Source organism: Panthera onca, chromosome A2 (assembly GCF_046562875.1).
Source record: "Panthera onca isolate mPanOnc1 chromosome A2, mPanOnc1 haplotype 2, whole genome shotgun sequence".
Taxonomy (NCBI): Eukaryota; Metazoa; Chordata; class Mammalia; order Carnivora; family Felidae; genus Panthera; species Panthera onca.
Window position 1 is genome coordinate 39,790,711 of NC_138340.1, and position 16,405 is coordinate 39,807,115.

General features: G+C 43.2%; 2 long non-coding RNA genes across 4 annotated transcripts in view; one reads left to right on the plus strand and one right to left on the minus strand.

Annotated features, from left to right (window-relative positions):
* Positions 1-16,405, plus strand: part of LOC144615687 (uncharacterized) — a 37,270-nt gene that overhangs the window by 16,226 nt on the left and 4,639 nt on the right. The window contains exon 3 of one of the 3 annotated variants that reach the window (XR_013554136.1): positions 2,602-2,677. The exons of the other annotated variants lie outside the window; for them this stretch is intronic. This is a non-coding gene — a long non-coding RNA (uncharacterized LOC144615687). The remainder of the gene's footprint in view (positions 1-2,601; positions 2,678-16,405) is intronic. 3 annotated transcript variants of the gene reach the window in all.
* The window catches only part of LOC132678755 (uncharacterized), a 163,086-nt gene that overhangs the window by 5,347 nt on the left and 141,334 nt on the right, over positions 1-16,405 (minus strand). The gene's annotated exons all lie outside the window — the stretch shown is intronic.

Sequence of the window (16,405 nt, forward strand, 5' to 3'; positions counted from 1 at the left end):
GACAGAGAATCTGAAGTGGGCTCCGCTCTGTCAGCACGAAGACTGAGGTGGGGCTCGAACTCATGAACCATGAGATCATCACCTGAGCTGAAGTCGGATGCTCAACCAACTGAGCCACCTAGGCACCCAGAAAGGTGGGTTTTCAACAAAGACATTCTCCAACCTGACTGATGATTCACATGGGGGAGGAGGCACTTACATGTAATGGGCAGAAAATCTGCTAATTGTGCAGGAGATACAGAACTTTTTACCGTCACAGGAGACGTCAGAAGCAGAGGGCACATCCCAGCTGCTCCTTGTAAAAGCATCCAAACGCCTTCTGTTATTAACCGACATCTATTGAACCCACCTGTCTCCAGTCTCGAAAATTGCCCCTGCTTGTGCTCAGTGTTCCCAGTGCTAGTCAGGGCCTCTTGCCTTTATCCACCAGGTCAGCTTTAGAATTGGTCCCTTCTGGTGACAAGCGGGAAAATTCCAGCAAGGAGGAAAGAGTGGTAGGAGAAGAGGAACGGGTCCAGTGGAAAGAGAATAGTCCTACTGTTAGCCCAGAATGTCCTGTCGTTGGTCCAGATTTAGTGGAAAACAGGGGATTTGAAAGGTTTTATTAACCAGGTTGCTTCTGCATCTCTGAGTGAGCAGGGGACATTTTAGCATGTCTCAGCCAGGACTGGGAGACTTCAAGTAGCCTTAGAATTGGGGTATAAGCATGTGTGTGTGTGCGCGTGCACGTATGCACGGGTGTGATGGAGACCAGAAGGTGGACCAGACTTCACTTTTCAATAACAATCAGTTAATAATTCCCCAGTCACGCTGTCTGCCCTTGACCAGTGACACCTCAGGATACTGAGGATGGATCTCAAAGAGGAACATTTCCTGAGCTCTTATGTTATAGCAGACAATGTGATTTCACTGCCCTTGGTGACCCATACCTTGATCCTTAGCAGACTTGAGGGGACCCTAAAGCAGGGGGAAGGTCAGCCTGGCTCCTCAGGGCCTCATTACTTGGGGCTACCAGAACAGTCCAGTACCTTGCTTCACCCCAAAGAGCTCCTTCCTTGATATCAAAGTCAAATCCAAAATTCCAGATCTGGAACAGAAAATGAGCACAGCCCCCTGAGCCTGAAGGCACAAGACCAGCAGCCAGGAATCATAGGAGCCTTTCACTTGACTCAGCCCTCTTGTCATCTACCACAGGATGACCCTGTCCACACGCCTGCCCTTTCAGCAGCCAGCTTTTGCTTGCACACTTCCCTTAATGAGAAGCTCACTACCTCGCTTAGCCAATCAATTTTCACACATCTCCAACTATACCTTCCTAAAGGGTTTTCTGTGACAAACCAATCCCCACGGGCTCCCTAGAGTCAAGAAACGACTGGTAAATACATCTGGAAAGAGCTGTTTGTGATAATACCTGCTTAGTGATCTATACCACAGCAATATATTCAGGGCTCTAAAAAAATACAGCCGTTGAGAAACTTGTTTAATTTTGCTTCACTGAAAATCTCTCAAATTTATTTTACTACACAACACGTCCTTCAGGAATCTACAACCTTTCCACAAGAACCCTGTATCTCGGAAGTGCTGGGTCAGCAAGCTTCCCCTGGGGTTGGAATCTCTCTTTCCCAGGGTTCCATCAACTGGCTTCATTGCTAAGCTCTGGGGGTGTGGAGAACAAGCCTGGCCCCTCTACAGATTCGAATAACAAAGGTCTAACTCTTACCAAGCACTTGGGGGGGGGGGGGCAGACACTGTGCTGAGTGCTTTTCATAGGTTGTGCCACAGCCCCTGTTTAACGGATGGAGAAACTGAGGCTTGGAAGGGTGAAGCGGGGTCACACAGCTAGAAGGTGGCAGGGCTGGAAAGCAAACCCAGCACCACACACGATAGTTAGAAAAACACCTGGGGGAACATTTGGCACGTGGTAAGCCTTCAGCGAATGTTATCTGCGTTACCTTGCTGTTACTATTATTGTCATTATCTGACTGAAGAGGAAGTACTCCTCACGATGCCTTGTGCCTTGCTGGAACCTTCTGTTCTCCGCATTAAACGTTTTTGACGTCCTGAATGTTTTCCCTTGTTCGTCTGACGGCTCTCTCCCACCACTTCTGCACCCAAAGTAGGAAGGACGGAGCACCGAGGCTGGGAAGCCTTTCCTAGCTGAAAGCAATCTTCCATTTGCTGTTGCCACAGAACCATTTTCTCTGTCTGTCAAATCCTCTGAAATATGGTGGAAATAAATCCTTCAGGAAGACCAGTGAAGGAGAGCAGAGGGAGCTGGGGAGAAGCCGTAGGGAAGGTGATCATCTATCTCCTAGACCAGGGGTCAGCAAACTACAGACCACAGGCTGGATCCGGCCAGCCCCCTGCTTTTTGTACCTAAGGCTTTATTGAAACACGGCTATGCTCACTCATAGATGTATCAGCTACAGCTGCTTTCTGCACCACAAAAGAGTTGAGGAGTTAGGAAAGAGACCTAAAATATTTACTAGGAGGTTCTTTACATAAAAAGCTGGCCCACTCCTGCTTTATCTTGTGGGGAGGAGAAAGGTAGGCTGGAAAGGTTTTTGATGAGCCAGGTGTCTGCCTTTCCTTATGTTCCAGATGCTCTTGGAAAAGCCAGCTGGGAGCTGCTGGGGCCCAGAACACTACAGCTTAAAAGAACTTGCAAGTAAGAAAGGTACAGCTCTCCACCGAGGTTAGCCTTGAAACCTATTCATGAAGGATCAGGGACAAGATAGGTGGATGTGGAGTCCTCTGAAGGCCACCGTATCACTCCAAGGCTAGGGATGTTGGCTGTCCATGGATCAGGGTATTGGCCTATCTGAAGACAGATGCGTCGGCCAAGTGGGGTTTGGTCAGCTCTGTTCACTTAGAGGAGCGAGGTTAATGCTGGCAGGACTCCATTCAGGCATTGCTCCAGGTTAGGGGAGGCCCCCAACAGGTGGAGTATCTCAAATGGCAAAGCCGCTTATGACACGTTGTGGGCGATCTTAGCCTAATGCTCTCGAACACTCGATTCACCCAAATAACACCCTTGTTTCAACTCCATGATCTCGAAGCAAACTTCGGGCTGTGACTTGGCCGCTTCCCATGTAGCTCTGCCAACAGAGGGGGATATGCTGCACCCTAATTCCCCACATGGGTTTCAGAGTGACTGAGAACCTCCTGAGATTGTGTGCATGGTGTTGTTTATGTTTGGGAGTGCCCACGGTCCCAAGGACAGGAGCCTTCATGGTCGCTATCATCAAAAAGGTCTCCACGAACCTCAGAGACCTGGCATTTATTCGCACGAATGTTTCGATTAGGGTTTCCTTCTACTTCTCCGACTGAGGGCAAGAACTCTTTTGGTTCCATATGCCACTTTCTCCAGCTCTCAGCCCTGTGCCTGGCTCGTGGGACATGCTCACTAAGTGTTGGTCACAGCAGGAAATGAAGTAAGGGAAGAGGAGAGGCCAGGAGGAGGGGGAGGAAGGTTAGGGTTTGACATGCCAGCCTGAGCGTCCCGGTCCCCGTGATAGTTAGGATTTTCATTGTAAATTAATAAACTGACCTTCTGGTTTATGTAAGAGTCTCATGAGTGTGGTTAATAGATTCTCCCTTGGGGCATAGATTGCTCTTGGTGTGCTGCCTACAAAGCTCTGTGACCAGAACCTGGACCTGGATGAATCCACAAGTCACCCTGTGGGGCTCCTTGGAGACAGATTGCTGGCTTGTTTGCCCCACGGAAAAGGAGGGCTTTAGCGTCCCCTAATCGTGTTACTACTGCAACAATGGCATTTGCTCTCTTCTGGCAGTGCTGAGGACATTTGAAGCCCGTTCCAGGGCCTGGGCCAGGGTTGGCACCCAGTAGTTTTCTTTTAGTGTTTACTGAACAAATGGGTGCTGCATTATCTTGAATAACTGAAAATAAATGTACATTTGTTTTTGTTATTAAATCTAAAAATACGACTGAATAACCCACAAGGTACTTGTTATAGTCTGTGACTACAGACTTTCTAAAGCAATAAGGCTAACAAGAAATTAAAAAACAATCATTGCTAATTTAAAAAAAATTTTTTGTTTGTTTGCTTAAGAGAGCAGGGGAGGGGCAGAAAGAGAGGGAGAGAGAAAATCCCAAGCAGGCTCCGCACTGTCAGCACAGAGCCTGATGTGGGGCTTGAACTCATGAACCATGAGATCATGACCTGAGCCAAAATCAAGAGTCCAACGCTTAACCGACTGAGCCACCCAGGTGCCCCAATTGTTGCTACTTTGGAAGCACAGGACCCATTAATATATATAGGAGCCCAATATGGCCCCAACCCATTTTGAGGGAGGGGGTCCCAGGCCTTGCTTGACACAATCTTGGTGGCAGCAAGTTACAGCTTGGTCAGTAGCAGCCTCCAGCCTTAAAAAAGAATAATTTCAACCTAAGATTTAGTTGAGAATTTCTAGGGGGCTAGTGACATATCAGAATACTCTCTGAGAACTGAAAGAGCGTCATGCCTGCCTTTGCTGAGTTAAGTAGAACTATATTTTATTCTCACACTCTCTTTTCAAGGCACACGCACACGCACACGCACACACTTATACACACACACTTTCACTACACATACACACATGCAAACCTTTATTTCTTCTGGGAAAAAATAGTGCTACACGTATGGTAATATATTGGTTATCTACTGCTGCATTAAAAAATTACCCCAAAATGTCAGCAACTTAAAGCAACAAACATTATCGCACGAAGGCTCTACAGGTCAGGAATCCAGGCGCCAGTCGGCTGAATGGTTCTGGTTCAAGGTCTCAAGAGGACTCATAAGGGTGCAAACTGTCACGTGGAGCTGCAGTCTTCTCAAGGCTCTGTTTCCAGCTTGCTCATACGATTGGTGGCCGGCCTCAGCGCCTCGTTGGCTGTTAGCCAGAGGCTCTAGTTCATGGACCACTCCATAAGTAAGGCTGCTCACAGCAAGGTTGCTCGCTTCCTCCAGAGCAAGGGAGGTAGGGAAACAGCAAAAGAGTGAAAGAGATGCAGCTTTTTATAGCTTAATTTTGGTAGGGGCACACCCCCACTTCTCCAGAGACCATTGGTCAAAGAGAACAACTGTAACAGAGTATAGGACAGACATACACAAGGGTGTGACTATCAGGAGGTGAGGATGGTTGGGGGGCCATCTTGAAACAGACAACATAGAAAATTTAAAAATACAACTACAAATTCTTTTGCACCCCCTCCTTCAAAACGTAGAAACTAATGTTCCTCCCTCTGAGTAAGAGCTGGACCTAACGACTTTCTTGTAACAGACAGAATGCAGTGGATTGAGAGCATGTGATTTCACACAGCCAGGGTCATAAAAAGGATTGTTGCATCCACCTTTCTCTCTTGGATCACTCTTTCTGGGGAAAGACAGCCTATATGTTGAGAACGCTCAAGCAGCTATATGGAGAGGCCCACACAAGAAGAACAGAGTCCTCTTTCCAACAGCCAGCACCAACTGGCCAACCATGTGAATAAGCCATCTTGAAAGTGGATCCTCCAGCCCCTGTCGAGTCTTCAGATGATTATGGCACTGGCCAACAAATTGACTACAACCTCAAGAGAGACCCTGGGCCAGAATCACCCAGTGAAGCTACTTACAAATTCTGTATCTACAGGGGCTCCTGGGTGGCTCAGTCGGTTAAGCAGCTGACTTCGGCTCGGGTCATGATCTCGCGGTCCGTGAGTTCGAGCCCTGTGTCGGGCTCTGTGCTGACAGCTCAGAGCCTGGAGCCTGTTTCAGACTCTGTGTCTCCCTCTCTCTGACCCTCCCCTGTTCATGCTCTGTCTCTCCCTGTCTCAAAAATAAATAAAACGTTAAAAAAAATTAATAAAGAAAATTAAAAAAAAAAAATTCTGGATCTACAGATAATGTGGGATATAATGAATGTTTATTATTGTTTTAAGTCATTAAGTTCCGGGGTAATTTGTTATGCATTAGTAACTAATACAACATGCTTACTGAATTTCAGGGTTCTTAGTTACAAACAACAGAATCCACCTAGTTTAAACAAAAGAGGGATGTATTCAAGGAACTAAGCAGTTCACTGAATTTCTGGGAGGACTAAAGAATGAAACTTGATTTAACAAAGCCATGACACTTTCTGTGGAGACCCTTCTGCTACCCACTCTAGCAACAAGTGCTGCCACCAGAATTGCTGCCATCTTGCTGCTGTAAGCTGGATATCTTGACCAACCCCACATGAAGAATGGATTTTACATGTGCTTACTTGCAAACCAAAGCCTGTGTAAGGATTAAGTCAAATGTCTATATCTCATTGTGATGTTTAATTTTATGTGTCAACTCGGTTGGGCCACAGTGCCCAAATATTTGGCCAACCATTATTTTGGATTTCTCCATGAGGGTATTTTCAGATGAGATAAACATTTATTTGTTTTTTTTTTTTAAGTAAGTATGGGGATATTGTATTGTATTGTATTGTATTGTATTGTATTGTATTTTTTTTCCCCTAAGAATTTATTTAAATTCAGGTTAGTTAACATATAGTGTAGTGTTGGTTTCAGGGTAGAATTTAGTAATTCATCACTTACATATAATAGCCAGTGCTCAGATGAGATAAACATTTACATGAGCGGCATCTGATGAAATCAGATTGTCTCCCATAATGTGGAAGTGGGCCTCATCTAATCTGTTGAAGGCCTGAATACAACAAAAGTCTGACATCCCCCAAGCAAGAAAGAACTCTGCCAACAGATGGCCTTTGGACTTGCATTGCAATATTGGCTCTTCCTGGGTATCCATAATCAGGTAAACCAATTCCTGAAACTTCTTCCTTCTCTTCCTTCCTTCTTCTCTCTCTCTTTCTTTCTCTCTCAAAACAAAACAAAGCAAACAAACAAACAAAAACCCAGAACCTATTTGTTCTATTTCTCCTGAAAATTCTATTACTACATCTAGTTACAAGGGAGGTTCAGAAAAATGAGTTTCTGGCTTAGACATTTTCAGACCCATAAGATGAGAAATTCTACAAATAGACAAAAGGTGTTCTAGTTGCTGGGTGGCCAAAGAGTCTAACCAATATTTGCTATATTTATTATTTAAATAACCAAACATAAGCCATCTCTTCTATCAAGTTAAACTTTTCCTCCATAACCATCTCTCTCCTCAATCCACAGAGAAGCACACAAAAAATAGTTTGATGTATGTATCTCAAGCTTTTTTTTCCCAAGCTGTAGACTTTATTTTATTTATTTGTTTGTTTACTTATTTACTTATTTATTTTAAGTAGGCTTCAGACTCCATGTGGGGCTCAAACTCACAACCCGAGATCAAGAATTGCATGCTCTACCAACTGAGCCAGCCAGGTGCCCCCAACCTGTAGACTTTAAATTAATGTATTTCAGGCATGCACCTGGTAAGATTCCAGGGAATTCTACTTATATTTAAGTCTTTGCTCTACAGACACTTCAGTCTTTCTTCTGTATATAACTTCTTCCTTTAATTATGTACATTTGTAAATAATGAATGACATTTCCCTCAAGAGACTTTCTAATTTTATCTGTTGATCCAAATTAAAGTCTGACCATAATTCCTTCTCTAGGGAATGATATTGTAAGCCTGTAAGTAAAGTTATAAGCATCATAGACCCAAGGGAGGAAGGTGGTAGTTCTTTCTTGGCAAGAAAAATCCCATGAAATCTCATTAATTCAGATTCCTTAAGGTTGGAATTTGTGATTATTCAACCTTCCCTGGTTTGGAGTTTGCCTTTTCATTTTCTCTGAGCAAAGTGATTAAATAAAAAAGTCAAATTGCAAGGGGAATGTTTCAGTAGCTACAGCTTTAGATGGGTTTAGCACACAATTTATTTGGGTCCAAATGGAATCTGCTATGTGGAAGTAATTATTTTTTTCCTAAGTTGAAGAGCAATGATGAGGACTGATTCTATCATAGAATCTTCAAGAGTTTTCTGACAAGATTGTGGTAAAATTTTGTTCCTTGCTTTAAACAGCAAAGCTGGAATCTATGTGGGGCTTTGGACTCTTCTAAGAAACAGCATTCACCTAGGATTATGATTCAGGAACAATCCATGATCTAATGGAACTGTCCAAGAGAAAGGAGATGCCAAAATGATTGCCAAAGTTGTTCTCTAAAAAGAAATTTACTAAAGAGAGAGCAAGCAAAATTAAACCACAATAAGATTATAATTATGAGTTCTTCAAGTATTTTATTTTATTTTTTAAAGATTTTATTTTAAAGTCACCTCTACATCCAATGTGGGGTCAAGCTCAGAACCCTGAGTCACACACTCCACTGACTGAGCCAGTCGGGTGCCCCATAAGTCCTATGGATATTAAAAATTTTTTGTTATATTTATTTATTTTTGAGAGAGACAGAAAGACAGAATGTGAGCAGGGGAGAGGCAGAGAAAGAAGGAGACACAGAATCTGAAGCAAGCTCCAGGCTCTGAGCTGTCTGCACACAGCCCTACACGGGGCTCGAACTGACAAACTGCGAGATCATGACCTAAGCCGATGTCGGACACTTAACTGACTGAGCCACCCAGGCGCCCCAGTTCTATAAATATTTTAAAATTAAAAAGCAGCTATAATAATGCCTGTCAAGATTCTGAACTTTGAAATAGATATAATTCCTTAGGTATGAAAGAGAAGCACTTAAGACTCATGCATTTCTTTTTAAGTTAACTCTATGCCCAACATGGGGGTCAAACTCACAACCCTGAGATCAAGAGTCATAGGCCCTGCTGACTGAGCCAGTCAGATGCCCTGAGGAATCACGCATTTCCAGTAGAAAGAGCCCCTGTCCTGTAATCACGGCCTGCTATTGCTCAGTGAATGGGTTCCCATGTAAAGAAATGGATCCCTTCAGCTCTTAGGAGAACTGGGCAGGGTCTGGGGCCAAAAAAGTGCCCAGGAAAATCTTTTGGCTTCATATGGCCTTATGTCTTTATTCTATGAGCCATACAGACATTATCGTCTTTTGGCTGCCCCTACGGACAAGAAAAACGTTGGGAGGCTCTGTAGGAAAGAGAGCACGGTGGCCCCTTCTTTCCAAAGTAGCCCCCAAGAATAGCCTCTCTTGGTAGCTACGTGGAGTAACAGCCCGACAACACCTCATTTTACATGCTATGGGCACGGTGTTGGGGGCCCGATTCACTACTGTTCCACAGGCTTCTCAGTCCACACCCTTCTAGATCTGCAGGTTTTTTTTTTTTGTTTTTTTTTATTAGAAGTGATTCATTCTTGCTTTTCAATGCAAACATTCTAGAAGTTAATAATTAAAAAGTGAAACCCCCCACCGCTCATCTAGAGTGTTAACTACGTGAAGAGTTGAGGGTGTATCTTTCTGATCCGTTTCTCCACGCATGGGCAATCAGTAACTTGTATCTTTTCTAGATCAATCAGCCTGTGAGCTACTTACCTCTTTAGCCATCTGCTTATCTATCCAAAATTTACTCACATCTGCCAGGGGTGAAGGGGGTTCATATGCCAGGCAGTGATTAGTCTGAACATTCAGTGGTACAACGTGAGATTCTTTCTGGTATGAGACACATAAAACATAAAATGAAGGAATCTTATTAAAGAAAAAAAAAAAAAAAAAACATCTATAGGCTCCCCTGGCATACAAGTTTAGAAACCCGGTCTCACTTCACTTACAGCATGATTCAGAGGCTTTAAGAGATCCTCAGGACCCTATTTCTCTCTCTCTCTCTCTCTTTCTCCCCTCTTCTCCATCCTTCCCCCACATTGACTTCATTCTCAGACTCCAAGGATGGGCAAGATGGCTGGATACCAGCAGTCTGAGGGGTCCCATGCCCTTCCAAGTTCAAGTCAGGTAGAAATGGGACCCAACACAAGTGCCATCACCTCTCCCTGACTCTGACCACCTTCTTAAAAAGAGTCTGGATATCCTTATTGCTTGTTACTCTTATACCCCATAACCCTGTTCTTTGTTTTTTTTTTAAATATTTATTACCAATTGAAATTAGGCTGAGGATTTGCTATAGTTGATTCTCTGCCTGCCCCCACTAGAAAATAAGCTTCCCCACAGCAGCATTCTCACCTATCTTGATTCCTACTTTATGTCCCAACTCCTCTCAATAAATGTCCCAACTCCTCTCAATAAATGTCCCAACTCCTCTCAATAAATATTTGTTGAATGGATGAAAGAGTTAGTCACTGTAGCCAGAGAAATATCATGCACTGATTGGCCAGGTTCGAGTCACATGACCCCACCCCCCCCATATACCTGGAATGACAGCTGGGGAGAAGATAGTACCTCAGAGGAATATCAGTGGACTGTTAGCAGCAGAAAGGTGACTAGAATGGATGTGTTGAGTGGCAAAACCACAGAGGTCCACCAAGTCAGTGAAGCATTATACGTGGATTTCCCAAAAGTGAGACAAAATACCGTAGTCTTATATTTGAATGTGGGGTTTGCCGCTTATTAGATGAATGACCTTTTTTCAAGTCACTTTGCTTCTCTTAGCCTCGGCTTCCCTCATTAGTAAGATAAGAAATAGACCTAACTCTTCATGTGACAATTAGCAATAACCCATGTAAGGGGCGCCCTGGGTGGCTCAGTCAGTTAAGGGTCTGACTCTTGGTTTTCAGCTCAGGTCATGATCTCACGGTTTGTGGGCTCAAGCCCCACATTGGGCTCTGTGCTGACAGTGTGGAGCCTGCCTGGGATTCTCTCTCTCCCACTCTGCCCCTCCGCCATTCACACCCTGCCTCTCTAGCTCTCAAAAATAAACACTAAAAGAATTGAAAAAAAAACAAAAGAAAGAAAAAGAAAGAAAGAAAGAAAGAAAGAAAGAAAGAGAAAGAAAGGAGGGAAGAGGAGAGGGAGGGGGAAAAGAAGGAAGGAAGGAAGGATGAAAAAGAAAGAAAGAAAGAAAGAAAGAAGAAAGAAAGAAGAAAGAAAGGAAGAAGGAAGAAAGAAAGAAAGAAAGAAAACATGTAAAATGGCCAATAAACAGATTTACTGTCGTTTTTACTATTTTTTGTGGCTCTGGTTATCCACTTCTAGTGATCTCAGTCTTTTGATAGTTTAGACAAAATCCAATGAAAACACATTCAAAAGCCCCAAGTGTGAGGGAATAAGGAGTTGGTTAAATGGCCACTCTACTTTTTTTTTAATATGAAATTTATTGTCAAATTGGTTTCCATACAACACACAGTGCTCATCCCAACAGGTGCCCTCCTCAATGCCCATCACCCACCCTCCCCTCCCTCCCACCCCCCATCAACCCTCAGTTTATTCTCAGTTTTTAAGAGTCTCTTATGCTTTGGCTCCCTCCCTCCTTTACCTTTTTTTTCCCCTCCCCTCCCCCATGGTCTTCTGCTAAGTTTCTCAGGATCCACAGAAGAGTGAAAACATATGGTATCTGTCTTTCTCTGTATGACTTATTTCACTTAGCATCACACTCTCCAGTTCCATCCACGTTGCTACAAAAGGCCATATTTCATTCTTTCTCATTGCCATGTAGTATTCCATTGTATATGTAAACCACCACTTCTTTATCCATTCATCAGTGGATGGACATTTAGGCTCTTTCCATAATTTGGCTATTGTTGAAAGTGCTGCTATAAACATTGGGGTACAAGTGCCCCTATGCATCCGCACTCCTGTATCCCTTGGGTCAATTCCTAGCAGTGCTATTGCTGGGTCATAGGGTAGATCTATTTTTAATTTTTTGAGGAACCTCCACACTGTTTTCCACTCTACTTTTTAAAAGCAAATTCTCAGAAATTTTAACCCTAGGGTGGTATCATTCAGATACTGAAGGCTGTTGGCAAACAGTGATTTGGCTGAGCGGCTTTATAAAAATATTTATCTACTGGCCAGGCTGGGCATTAACCAATCAGAATGACCAAACGGCTGACATGGAATGGACGCTGGCCTTACGCAACATGTCTAACTGTCCCAGGTTGCACTAGTTGGAGGCAGGTCTAGCCAGGAGTCACTTTTGGTCAAACCATCATTGGCATCTGGTTACACAGCTTCACATCAGGTCAGTGGATGTTCTTCATCACCATTTCTGACTGGGGTATAACTTGGCATTTGTGATGTCATGGATGAGAGAAGCCCATCCCACTTCCCCAGGCTTTCCCACGGAAAACCAGACCCTGGTCTTTACGGTGTGCCTGCTTAGCTAACCTGACCAGACAGTCAGGGGAGTCTATGCACACGCTGGTGGCTTGGGGGAGCTGAGAACTGCCCAGCAGCTGGAGCCAACACTCAGTCCTTAAATGATGTGGGCGATGGCCACAGTCCTGGTGGGTTATTAGAAACCAAGCAAATTTTACTGAAATCAGATTTGTAAGTGCAGCATGCAAATAGTGAAAAGTCAGATCACTGTTAACACCAGTAATGACAGCTCTGACTTTTCCTTTAGACCATTCTCTTGGCATTATTATAAAACCACTGAACTGGAAGAATCAAGTTTCTGATTTCCCAGGCAGACCTATTCCCGGACCTTCACACAGAAAGCAAACTCGCATTGCCAGCCCAGAAACTTCACATCATCTCCTCATTAGTAACCACCTTTAAGCATTATATTAATCTTGCAGCCTTAAGACTGTTCTCAGTTAATTGAACTCTTTGCTGCTTAAAGTTTAGCTTCTTTGCTTTTTATTACCACTTTTCAACTACTTGAAATTTAAGTCATTCTTAAAAAAAAATTGTAGTAAAACACACACAGCATGAAAGTTACCACTTAAACCATTTCTAAGCTTACAGTTCAGTGGCATTAAGTACATTCACACTGTTGTGCAACCATCACCACTGTCCATCTCCGGTGCTTTTTCACCTTCGCACACTGAAACCCTGTCCCCATAAACAGTAACTCCTGTTGCCTCCTCCCCCCAGGTCCTAGAAACATCGTTCTACTTTCACTCTTTGAATCTGACTATTGGAGGGACCTCATGTAAATGGAATCACACCACATTTGCCCTTTTTTGAATGGCTTATTTTTTTTTAAGTTTATTTATTTATTTTGAATGGGGGGCAGAGAGAGAGGGGGAGAGAGAGAATCCCAAACAGGATCCACACTATCAGTGCAGAGCCCAATGAGGGGCTCGAACTCACGAACAGCGAGATCATGACCTGAGACAAAATCAAGAGTCGGAGGAGACTTAACCAACTGAGCCAGCCAGGTGCTCCCTGGCTTGTGTTTCACTTAGCATGATGTCCTCAAGTTTCATCCACATCGCAGCATGTGCCAGAATTTCCTTCGTTTTTAAAGCTGAGTTGGTATTCCATTGCATGGTTACATACATGCCATATTTTGTTATCCAGTCATCTGTTGATGGACATTTGGGTGGCTTCTACCCTTTGGCTAGTGTGCTGCTAGAACATGAGTTAAGTCAGCTTTAAAGGTTGTTATTTTTGGGGTGCCTGGCTGGCTCAGTTAGTGGCACGTGCAACTCTTGATCTCAGATTTGTGGGTTCAAGCCCCATGTTGGATATAAAGATTACTTAAAAATAAAAACTTTTAAAAACAACTAAAATAAAATATTGGTATTTTTCCCCCACAGGAATTTGTTAACTGGATTCACACCTTGAATATCGGTTCTCACTTCTGTGTTGAACGTTCCCTACAATGCCCTCCCAATAGGATTTACTATACATGAGTTTTAAGATGCTATGGAAAGTTAACCATACAGTTTATTTTTTTATTTTTATTTTTATTTTTTTTAATTTTTTTAAATGTTTTTATTTATTTTTGAGACAGAGAGAGACAGAGCATGAGCAGGGGAGGGGCAGAGAGAGAGGGAGACACAGAATCTGAAGCAGGCTGCAGGCTCCGAGCTATCAGCACAGAGCCCGATGAGGGGCTCGAACTCACAGACCATGAGATCACAACCTGAGCCGAAGTCGGAAGCTCAACCGACTGAGCCACCCGGGCACCCCTATTTTTATTTTTTAATGTTTATTTATTTCTGAGACAGAGAGAGACAGAGTGCAAGCAGGGGAGGAGCAGAGAGACAGGGGGACACAGAATCCGAAGCAGGCTCCAGCTCTGAGCTGTCAGCACAGAGCCTGACGAGGGGCATGAACTCACAGACCGTGAGATCATGACCTGAGCCAAAGCCAGACGCTCAACCGACTGAGCCACCCAGGCGCCCCTTAACGTACAATTTAAATCCAACAAGATCCCAGGTGGCCTCTCTCAAAGCCTTTCAGGTGCCTCCCCGTCCCAGCAAATGTTTGCTTGCAGCCGTTGTCCATAGAGGCACCAGAAAGACAATCCTTACTTTTTCCTGAAACTGGAGCGATTTTCATTTTGTCAGTAGTTGGTCAATAAAAGCTACAAGGGAAGATTTTAGAAATGGGTACCCAGGGGATGATTTTCTTCTTTCTTTAAATATATATTTTTAAAGTTTATTTAGTTATCTTGAGAGAGGAAGAGAGGGTACAAGCAGGGGAGGGGTAGAGAAAGAGGGAGAGAGAGAATCCCAAGCAGGCCTCCGCTGTCAACATGGGGCTCCAACCCATGAACCATGAGATCATGACCTGAGCCAAAATCAAGAGTCAGACACTTAACTCACTGAGCCAACCGGCTGCCCCTGATTTTCTTTTCTATAATTTTAATTTAATTTAATTTAATTTAATTTAATTTAATTAATTATTTTTTTTTTTTATTTAAGTCATCTCTATACCCAATGTGGAGCTCAAACTCATGACCCTGCTCTCAAGAGGCATATGTCCTTCAGACTGAGCCAGCCAAGTGTACCCTCAGTTGATGACTTTCATTTTTTCATACTCTGGTATGTTCCATATTGTCTACAATGGTCTTGTTTTACTTTCCTAATGAAAAAAGAAAATACTGGTTTTCTTTTTATTGGTTTTCAAAAACAAACTTATGCATGAATAAATCCCCTTCTGAAATAGGGGCCAGCAGGGACACTTGGGTGGCTCAGTCTGTTAAGTGTCCGACTTCAGCTCAGGCCATGATCTTGTGGTTCACCAGTTCAAGCCCCGTGTCTGGCTCTGTGCTGACAGCTCAGAGCCTGGAGCCTGCTTCCTATTCTGTGTCTCTCTCTCTCTCTGCCCCCCCCCCCCCCCCCCACTCACACTCTGTCTTTCTGTCTTTCAAAAATAAATAAACATTAAAAAAAAATCAAAAAATAAATAAAAAGTTGAAAAACAAAATAAAATAGGGGCCAGCAAACATTTTCTATAAAGGGCCATACAGTAAATATTTTGTGTTTTGTGGCCCATTTTAGGTTTCGTGGTCTCTGTCACAGGACTCAGTTCTGCCTTTGTAGTGTGAAAGCTGCCACAGACAAGATATAAACCGTGGGTGGGGCTAAGGTAACAATAAAACTTTATTTACCAACATTAAACTTTGAATTTCATGCAGTGGGCACTTTTTTAATTATTAAAAACCATTTATAGCTTATAAGCTGTACAAAAACACTTGTACCACTGGTCACAGTTGGAGAATCCCTGCTCCAGAATGAAAATAGCATAGATAAGATAAAAAGTGGCGTTTAAATTTCATACCAGTTCCAGTCTTTTCCAGGCCTTCTCATATTGCTGTTGAGTTTTTTGTTTGTTTGTTTGTTTGTTTTTTACATTGTATTATGGAACATTTCAGACACATAAACAAGCTAAGAGAATAACATAATAACCCCCATGTATCCACCAGCCAGCTTTGACAATGACAAACTTATGTCCAACCATGGATTATCTACACTGCCACCCACCCACTCCCTCATCTCCCTCATTACCTGAGGCAAATCCCAGACATGACAAATCCATAAATATTGTAGCGTGCATTTCTAAAGATAATACTACATTTAGAAATATCCTTGTTACACCTAAAAACAAATAACAATAATTCTAACTTTAAACATGCTAAAGCACAATTTCAAAAACGTCTTACATAACAAAACACCACCAGTGACATTTAGAAGTTCAAAAAAAACTTTTTAAGTCTAATTTTAAAAAATGGGGCATCTGGATGGCTCATTCCCAAGGGCATGCAACTCTTGATCATGGGGTCTTGAGTTCAAGCCCCACGTTGGGTGTAGAGCCTATTTAAAAACAAATAAGTAAGGGGCACCTGGGTGGCTCAGTGGGTTAAGCAGCCGGTTCTTGGTTCCAGCTCGGGTCATGATCTCACGCTCCCTGAGTTCCAGCCCTGCATCGGGCTCCCTGCTGACCGTGTGAGTCTGCCTGGGATTCTCTCTCTCCCTCTCTCTCTCTGCCCCTCCTCTGCTCATGATCTCTCTCTCTCTCTCTCAAAATAAATAAACTTTAAAAAAATCAACAATCAAAAATAAAGAAACATAAATTAATTAATTAAATAAACAAAAAGTCTATTTAGAAGCTCATTAGAGTGTAGCGGTTTAAGGTCTGAAATCTACAACTGGACACCACTTAGTAGTGATATGGCA